Below are 9,756 nucleotides of genomic sequence, written 5' to 3'. Positions count from 1 at the left end.
ATATGAGTAATAATTTGGTGTAGGATGTGGTGTGCTGCAAAACCTTCAGCCATGTTTTGTGACCCCTTCCAGGATCCAGGGCATAAGAGGGTAATTAATCATAGATAACATTGGAGTAGATGCATACTAGCTTCGAATTGACACTTAAGCTCTTTGTCCTTTCTTTTCCGAGTCTTTTCCCTGACTCTGAACACTTTCAAGCCTCCATACTTTCTGTTGTGCCATCACACCTCTTAACAATGTCTGCACTCTCTCTACAATGTCTTCTGGCTCTGGTGAGACGTGTTTCCCAACACAACTGACAGTCTGGGTCTGACAGTCTAAGGAGCCCCTGGTGGCTAACTACAAGTGCTTACCAGCACAGAAAGATGTTTGAGCAGCAGCACACTTGGCTCTGGAGACAACATAGTTTCCAGCTGAGCTACCAGCTTTAATGCAAAGCTTTCTCTCAATGGCAAACTATCTGTAGAGCTCGTTGGTAGGGTATATTGGGATGTTAAACTGCTCCTGGTCAGACATCATGGTGATGCAGACAGGGAGGAAACACACTCCAGAAAGAGTGTGGCGAGGGAGCAGCTTCTGCAGACCCATTCCATCCAGGAGAATAACAGATCGAATAATTTTTCCATTTTCACCCAAAGTCTACTGCAACTTCCGGTCTGTGCTGCAGAACTATACAAGAGCAATGAACATGTTTGTGTGGGCATTTGTGCATTTGTGTAAGAGATACCATCTTGGATAACTCACTGTAGTTTACACCAGGCACCTCCAGAGCTAACAGCATGAGCTACTACATCTTGAGAAAACAAACCAATCCCCTGTAGCTGTGGCTATAACAGACATATATTTCCTGTGGATCCAGCACAGGGGGGAACCTGTAACACATACTTGTCACTGGTTTATACATGCACATTCATGCGTGAGATTTTTGTACTTATTGGAAGGGGATTCTTAGTAGAATCCAGGAGAAGACAAATCAAAACCTTAAATAGAATAATATTTACAAAAAGATAAGGCTACTAACACAACTAAAGTTTCTAAAGACAGAGTAGGAAATCAGGTTGTAAGAATCAGCCTGTAATAACAGAAAACTACAGTCAATATTTAAAGCAGAATTTTTCAATAGGAGGTGTAATTTTTAAAAGGGATTGGGATGACACAGATCAGCATTTTCAGAGAAGGAGGTATAGTTGTGGAAAAAACAAAGTGAAACAAATCAAAGCAGAAAACACAGCTTATATGTGACTTCCATATGAATGGAAGCCTCAGTTTGTTGACAGGTTTAATTTATGAAGAACACTGGTTCTTTGAATAGTTTCTAAAGCTATTCACATAAAAATAGTCCCAGTAATATCATTGCAGCATCTATCTATGTCTTTTGAGATGGTCTTTAAACTTCATTTTATTTAAAATATGAGCAAAAGTTTATTTTGAGGGAATATGTTATGCATTATTGTTTTGGTTTTTAAGAGTTGAGGAAAGGAAGTTCCAGAAACACTAGAAGAGTTTTTTAGTTTGTCTTGGTCACTGATCAGTGTTGATTTATTGAAAAGGAGAATTGCTGTTTCAGATAAGTGTTTTAGTGTGAGGCTGAAAGAATGGCCTACTGTCTGCAACAGTTATTTTGCACAGTTGGTGTACATACAAAAGAAGACATTATTGAATAGCATACACTTAATGCCATGCCTCTTATTCTTGCTTAGCTAGGAATTCTGACTATAGTGCTCTGAATATTTGTCATTTTCTGAATTGGAGTTTAGGTCAGTAGACAAGAAAAAATTAATCCTTTTGTTTTATCAGTCCTGTTAAAATACACGGGACCATAGGCAAAGCACTAGAGAAAAATTAAGACAAATACTTTTAAAATATGCCTAAAAAAAGGGGTTTTTTTCTTATTTTCTACATGATTCATAATCAAATATGTGCCTGATGTGAGGAATCCAAATGTAACAGAAGTGTTCCACTGCATTAAATATAGTTATTGAGGAATTTACTTGAGTCAACTCAAATTACCATTTGCAACAGAAGTCTACCTAAGAAGTAAACACTAGTTTTCCTTGAAGAAAATTGCAACGCAAAATAACCCAGTTCAGTTTTGAACTGGTCATTACAATAAGACTGAACACATGCCATTCCTCTCAATAATAGACCTACCACACGACACAGAATCATAGAATTGCACAGGCTGGAAAAGACTAAGATCATTGAATCCTTAACACTTTCACTTAGTTTGTATAATCAATATCCACTATGTATCTTTTTCATATAATATTCACTAAAGGCTTCTGAAAAAGATAGTGACTTTTTAGTACTTTGAAAATATTTTATTTCCTAATGACTAATTCATGCATTTAGCCACCATTCTGAACAGTGTGCAAAGCAGACACCTGATGTATACATATGAGGAAAAATTCCACATCAGAATTATGCCATGAACTAGGAATTTAGATTACAGACATATAAAAATCTCTTGAAAACAGATGTGATATAGTTACAGTTTTTGATTTGTTTATTCTAAAAAGCATATGGAATATATTAGTCATGAAATTAGCTTCCAGTAAGTAGGAGTATGCATAGTAAGTTATGTCTAAAGTTAAAATCCAGCAATCTTCCGGCAACCACAAATAACTTATATGCATCTCCAACATGGCACATTTAAAGATTACAGTTTCTAGACACTGTTGCAGTTCCATGTTAAGTGTTCCAGCAGCTGTCTTGCACCTTTGTGGTTTATTTTTATATGATAGGCATTGGCATATCTGAAAAAAAAAAAAAGATTCAGTTCTGAAAGATGCTAAAATTCCTTCAGCTTTCTTTAATTTCATTGAGAATAACAAAAGTGGGAATAATTCAGTGGGGATCTAGAACTGGGTCATTACTATACATAGAAATATCTATGTTCTGCAGCTTCATTTGTAATAGTTGTGGACTCCAATACAAAACATAGATACTCAATCCACTATGTATGTCCTTACTAATTTTAACTTTAATTTCTGGCACCATTAAAAATAACCAGGGACAAATAATGGAAATAATAACAGTTGACAAGAACTCATAATCTTTCAGAAGCCAGAATTAATCAAAATAGGTTTTAGCAGGAATAGCACAATATTTTTTGTATGAATAAATAAAAATTCTTGTAAAGACTCAAGAGATTATTCTATTTTGCATGATACAAATAAAACTGTCCCCACAAAATTGTAATCTTACACAATTTATGGTAGTTTCCCATAAATTACATGAGTATATTGGAAGCTTGTTAATAATTAAAAGTCTTTTACTTTTTCAACTCTCAAATAAGTATTAGAGTAAATAATTTCCAGTCTTCATATGACATGACATCTAACCAATACAGGCATCACAAAATAAATAATTTATGAAAAATATTTATTTAAAGAGCTGTAATTTACCTTGCATTTACCATATGCCATTCATCCAAGTATCAGTATAAAATATTCATTAGAGAAACTCATTAAAACAAACTTCTATACAATGAGGTGACGGGCCAACAAAAAACATCAATCATCACAGGGGTTTAAGTTGTTATTAGTCCGTATACATAAACTAGTATTTCAAAGTAAAAAAAGATGAATATTTCTACATTTACCCTAGAATCACCAGGGCTACATTAAAGCTTTTTCTTCACCTATTTCATGAGTCCCAAGAAGTCCCTGACAGAACACAGAGATCTAATTTATTAATGATGAATAAATCTGATGTAATTATTAATGAGAAATCTATAGCTAATCTTAGTGGAAGAATAGCTAGGCATGTAATGATATTTAAGTCTGGCATAAAAGATCTTAGTTCATGTGTTACAAACAGGGTAATTACCTGTGCATGTATGCAGCTCTAGATTAACAAAAGGGTACCAAGCATTAAAACAGTGCAGGACTCCCCACAACCAAAGATATGGAGTCTCTTATAATTCATAATACATTTTTTTGAAACTGAACCTGAGGTTAGGGAGATGATGTATCAGAAAAAGTAAAAGCTATCAATATCCTCCAGTCAAAAAATACCTATCTTGTATCAACATTTTTTAGGTAAGCAAATGACATGACTTCAGGTCTGAATTCAGAAAACGCATCACGCCACATCAGTGCATTTATGGGATGCACCTAAATAACCATGTACCTCACTTCTCTATAGATTCTTCCACATTAGGAAGTTCTGTTAAATATCTACTTCACATAGACTGCATTTCTATTATACTGTTGATCTGTGATTAAATGCACTAATAAAATTAACAGGCTTTGCTACAAACAGAACATCTGGAGAAATGTTTAATTTTGTGTCAAACATATACAGGAAACACCTGTCTAGTTGAAATAATTCTTACAAAAATGACATTAATCCATCTGTCGTGGAAATGCATGTCACAGTTGTCACATTAAAAAGCAATATCAACAAACACAAAAATGGTAAATTACTTTGAAAGTAAGTCTTTTAAAATTAACCAAAAATTCATTAATCCAAATGTTACCATGTTAATCTGATTTCACACTGAATAAGATCTCCTTTTTTTCTTCAGATTAAAAATGTCTTTCAATTATTGCACGATAAAACTTTCAGATGTGAAATTAAGTTACATAATTAGAAGATTAAAAGCAAAGCCAGAGTATTTGTACACACCTCTGCAAAACAGCAACTAAAATGACTCTTAATATAAAAAATGCATTTGATAGGAAAACTCCACATAAAAAAGTCAAATATACCTGTTATTTAGAGTTGGGACCCTCACAAGTTCACACAAGACAAAATGAGTAGGATGTTATCTTTGTACAGAAGTGTGAAAAGTACATGTAAATATGACAGAAATATTCTTATTTTATGGGATCTTTCCAATACTTATTTTCTTCAAGATATTAGTACAATGTTTTGAAATACTATATGTTTTGAAATACTTCCATTGGAAGTGTGGAAGATGACCAAAATAAACAAAAAAGAAATAACTTATTTCTTATTATTCTTATTTCCAAGGTTATGTGGCCTTTTTGAGACAATTCTTCTGCCTTAATATTTTTACATTACCGTACTACCTTTCAATTAATTTTTGACCTAAAAATACTCTTTAGAGGCTATGAACTAGGTTTATTCTTCATTTCAGGTCAAATACAATAAATAAAAAGAAAAAAACATTAATATTAAAAAAATGAGAAATTACTACTTCAAGAAATACTACAAAAGGTGCTGTAAAGAAATTTCTCATGAGTAAAGTTTAATAATTATATATCACAGGGCATCAAAATGCCTCATCTGGTACTTTCCAGTGCTAAAGGCATAAAAAGTGATCAAATGACAATTTACTAGATCTCTTTATCAACTTGTATGCTCTTCAGCTTCCCATTTAATTTGTTTTTGGTCATAGATAATAGTAGGTGCTGTTTTGTTGAATCTTTTCTTCTGCATTTAAAAAGAAAATATTTTATACCTTCTTGAGTACAATCTGAATTATGTAGTCATCAGTTGGGATGGTCCTTTCACATGAGTTAGAGAATAAAATTCATCAACAATGTACAAACAAAACTCAAGTGTATTTGAAGTATCCTCAAAGTACTCTGAAAGTGATTTTGGGACTGAAGTTTTTAGAGCTTCCTGTATCATTGCCAGTAATGTGAAGATAAGAGAATTGGGAGTGGTTTGTGAGGGCTTACTTGGGCAGCCAAAGTCATGTTGCGACTTAGCCAAAAGTAGGGATAAGATGATAAATAACTACAGAAATCTCTGCTTGCATGTCAAGGGATGTCAAAAGAGACCATGGGGTTTATGCCTTACATGCTCCTGTTTGTAGAAGGGTGAGACAGCTCCTTGATCTTGTGAGGGACAAGCAGAAAATCATGCTGGAATCATCAGAGGAGTCAGTAGTACCATATGTGCTGGACTTCCACAGGAGTGTAAGTGGGTTTATGGCCTTGGCACACCATAACAACCTTGCTGAAACACGTCAAAAGCAGAAAATCTGGTATGATTGACAAGTTAAGGCTTAGACATAAGATGTGGGGCAAAAGGTCAAAGTTCTGATCTCAGAATGGCAAGAAAACGGTAAACAGACTGGGAGGGACTATTTAAGAGCACTAGATGGGTCAACAGTATTATCTATATCACAGAGCTTCCAGACAGACAGCAGAAGCACACATGCTACAGTTTTAGGACAGTAAGTTTAAGTGAGTTCTAACAAGGACAGGAATTTTCTTTACTAAATATAGGCCCAGTGTGAATGGAGCTAAAATTCATAATGAATTCAAGAGTCAAGGCAAAAAAAAATACTGTGGTAGAGGGATTTCCCACTTCAATCTGTATCCATGAAGGGAGTTCAGAGGACAGTGGTTCTGTCAGATGACAGCCAAGTTCTGTCACTAATGTGCTCCAGACAAGCTGGGGCAGAGCTCAGCAGTAAAGTCTTGGGTGAGGCTTCAAAGGTACAATTAAAGAGGTGTAACTGTTATGTGAAAGGGAAGCACTGTGTAACTACATCTTGCGGGCTGGACCTAGTGTCTTAACTGTTTTTTAATTCTCATAGGTGTTCAGTTTTATGCATTTAAGAGTTGTTTATAAGTTCTGTTCTCTCAGACCTTTTAGATGTTGGATAACAATTACAAGATTGTTCTTTATATTATGTCTAGACTTTTCCAATTTTCCTCATGAGACTACCAAAATAAAAAATACATAATTAATACTAAAAGTCCCAGCACATCAGAACAACAAACTCAACTTTTCTAGTGAATTCTTTTCATTCTTATTGACTTATCTTCACATATGTCAGTCTGTTTAGTCAGTCTGCAGCTTCCACAGTGATTGGGAATGACAGTGTGACCTCAGCTGGAATTGAGATGGCAATAGGAAGAAATGGAGGGTCACACTCTTTCAAGTTATAAAGCTAAACAACTCAGAAGCAGAGAAGAAAACTACCTCTAAAGCCTTTGTGATGGCAGTGCGCAGTTCTGGTGAAATAAAGTATGGCCACTGCTTGAACCACATTTGGTGACTACACACCATGACATTACCATTCCTTGTCAGAAGAACAGTGCACAGCCACTGGGGCTCTATCTTACTGCAGACATTGTAACTTCAAGGAAAGAGTTGGAGAACAAGGAAGCATAGAATCATTTAGGTTGGAAAAAGATCACTAAGATCAAGTGGAATAGACCACTAACATTTGGATTGGAAGTGCCCTTAAAGATCATCTAGTTCTAACCCCCCTTGCTTTGGGCAGGGACATTCTTCACTTGACGTGGTTGCTTAGAGCCCCATCCAACCCGGCCTTAAATACTTCCAGAGATAGGCCAATTAGAACTTCTATGGGTATCCTGTTCCATTGCTTCACCGTCCTCACATTAAACTTCTTTAAAACATCTAACCTAAACCTAGTGCCAGTTTGAAACCATTACCCTTTGTCATGTCACTACATGCTGTTATAAAAGTCCTCTCCATCTTTCTTTGTAGGCTTCCTTCAGATACTGGAAGGCTGCAATTAGGTAATTTCAAAGCCTTCTTATTTCCAGGCTGAACAATCCCAATTCTTATAACCTTTCCTCATAGGAAAAGTGCTTTATCTCTCTAATTGACTTGGTGCCCCTCTTTTGGACTCTCTCCAAGTCCATGTCCTTCCTACACAGCATGTCCCAGAACTGGATGCAGCACTGCAGGTGGAGTCTCACCAGAGCTGAACAGAAGGATAGAATCCCCTCTCTCACCCTGCTGGCCGTGCTGCTTTTGATGCAGCCAGGATACATTTGGCTTTCTGAGCTGTGAGTGCACATTGTTGGGTCATGTCCAGCCTCTAATCCACCAGCACCCCCAAGTCCTTCTTGGCAGAACTGCTCTCAATCTGTTCATCCAACAGCCTGTATTGATACCAGGGGTATTGTGGTGGGGAACTGTGTCAGAATTTATAGAAGTCCAGAAAAATGGAATCTGTATCACTTACCCACTGATATAGTCACCCTTTCATAGAAGGCCACCAACTTGGTCAGGCAGGACTTCCCTAGGTGAAGCCTTTCTGGCTGTCCCAAATCACCTCCCTGTCCTCCCTGTGCCTCAGCACAACTTCTAGGAAGATCTGTCCCATGACCTTCCCAGGCACAGGGGTGAGACTGACAGGTCAGTTGTTCTCAGGTGCAGTGGTAATGATGGAAGAGGCATAGGCAGGGAACATTCCTCGGGCTGGATCTTACTCATTGTCTCACTTTAGCATTCTCGTTCCTCTCAGATTCCTGCTAGAGTGATGTGCCTTCTGGCTTGTAGTGAGATGCTTGTCAGTCTCATCTACCACAAAAGAGTGATAGCATAAGAGGAAGAGATTTTAAGTTGTGCCAGGGGATTTTTAGATAGGATATTAGGAAAAATTTGTTCACTGGAAGAGTTGCCAAACATTGGAACAAGCTGCCCAGTGAAGTGGTTAGTCACCATCTCGGTGGTATTTAATAGACTTGTAAATGTGGCACTCAGGGACACATGGTTTAGTGGTGGACTTGGTAGTTCTAGGTTAACAGTGATCTTAGAGGTATTCTCCAACATAAATGAGCGTTTGATTCACATACCACACTCGCAACCTCTGCAAGTGATTCCAGTAACCCAGGCAAAATATGAATGCTTTCTGACTCATTTTGATTTTCTGTTCTGTCACTGTCCATGGGTTAGAAGTGCTCAATTAATTCTAAATGTTCTTAATGGGTGCTGCATAAGCCAACAACCCAGTGTTGTATAGGTTGTGATCTATCTGCATTGTGTGGCCTTATAATGGTTTCTGACAGGCTAAGGAAGAGCTGACCTGCATCTACAAGTGGGCAGAGCATGAGAGGCTGTGGATAAAGATGTGAGAGGAGGGAGAGTGGCCCTACCATAGATATGGCAAGGAAAGCAAAGCTGTCATCTTGAAAGACATACTTTTGCTGAAATGTGCAATCTTGAATTCAACTTTTAGAGAGATTTTCAGCGTGTGTCAGACTCCTCATCACATGCTTTGTTCAGGCAGATGGGGGCCCAAACCCCTCCAGACTTCAGGGTCACTTGGCAAGTTTCCAAGTCCAGGGAAGTGAGTTATAACTTACTTCTAAGTTATAACTTAGGCAGTTATAACATCTACGGGGGACTGTCTTGGGATAACCACCTCAACAATAGCAGACTGGGCAGCAAGAAACTTGACAAGAAACCAAGTCTGAAGAAACACACAAATATCAAAAGGAAATAAAGTATTCCAGGACTTTTTCTTGGTGTGGGTCTTTTTCTTTGCTTGCTAGTTTTTGGTTTTTGTGTTTGGTTGGTTTAGGTTTAATTTTTGTACTCTTTTGTTTTGTTTTTTTGGGCTTGGGGAGGTTTCTTTGTTTTTATTTTGTTTGTTTGTTTGAGTTTTTAATTAGTTTTTTCTTTATTTGTAGGGCAGGATGACCCCTACATATTTTTCTTTGAAGCTACTTCTAAGCAGAAAAGTGCTTTTTGATATTATTTTTTGTGTATATGAAACCTTCCCCAGAGTGTATCTTGAAGAAGATGTCCTGTGCATTCAATTTCAGCACAATTTTAAGCATTCCAAGCTTAGTGTTTTGCAGTTTTGGCTTCTCCATAAATTGTACTGAACTTTCCTAGGTTTTCTGACTGCACTTTTAGAATGAGTTTCGGCCTCAGCAAAAGAGATGCATAGAAATATTGTCCTTTGTTTTTCAACTTTCCTATGGGGCAGAGGGTCTTGCAATGCTGTTTGCAAGGTCATTTTGAAAGCCATTTCTTGTCCCTTTGAGACACCTTTCTTTGTCT

The sequence above is a fragment of the Taeniopygia guttata genome, chromosome 2 (assembly GCF_048771995.1).
Source record: "Taeniopygia guttata chromosome 2, bTaeGut7.mat, whole genome shotgun sequence".
NCBI classification, from domain to species: Eukaryota; Metazoa; Chordata; class Aves; order Passeriformes; family Estrildidae; genus Taeniopygia; species Taeniopygia guttata.
Note: the sequence above shows the minus strand (reverse complement) of the source record.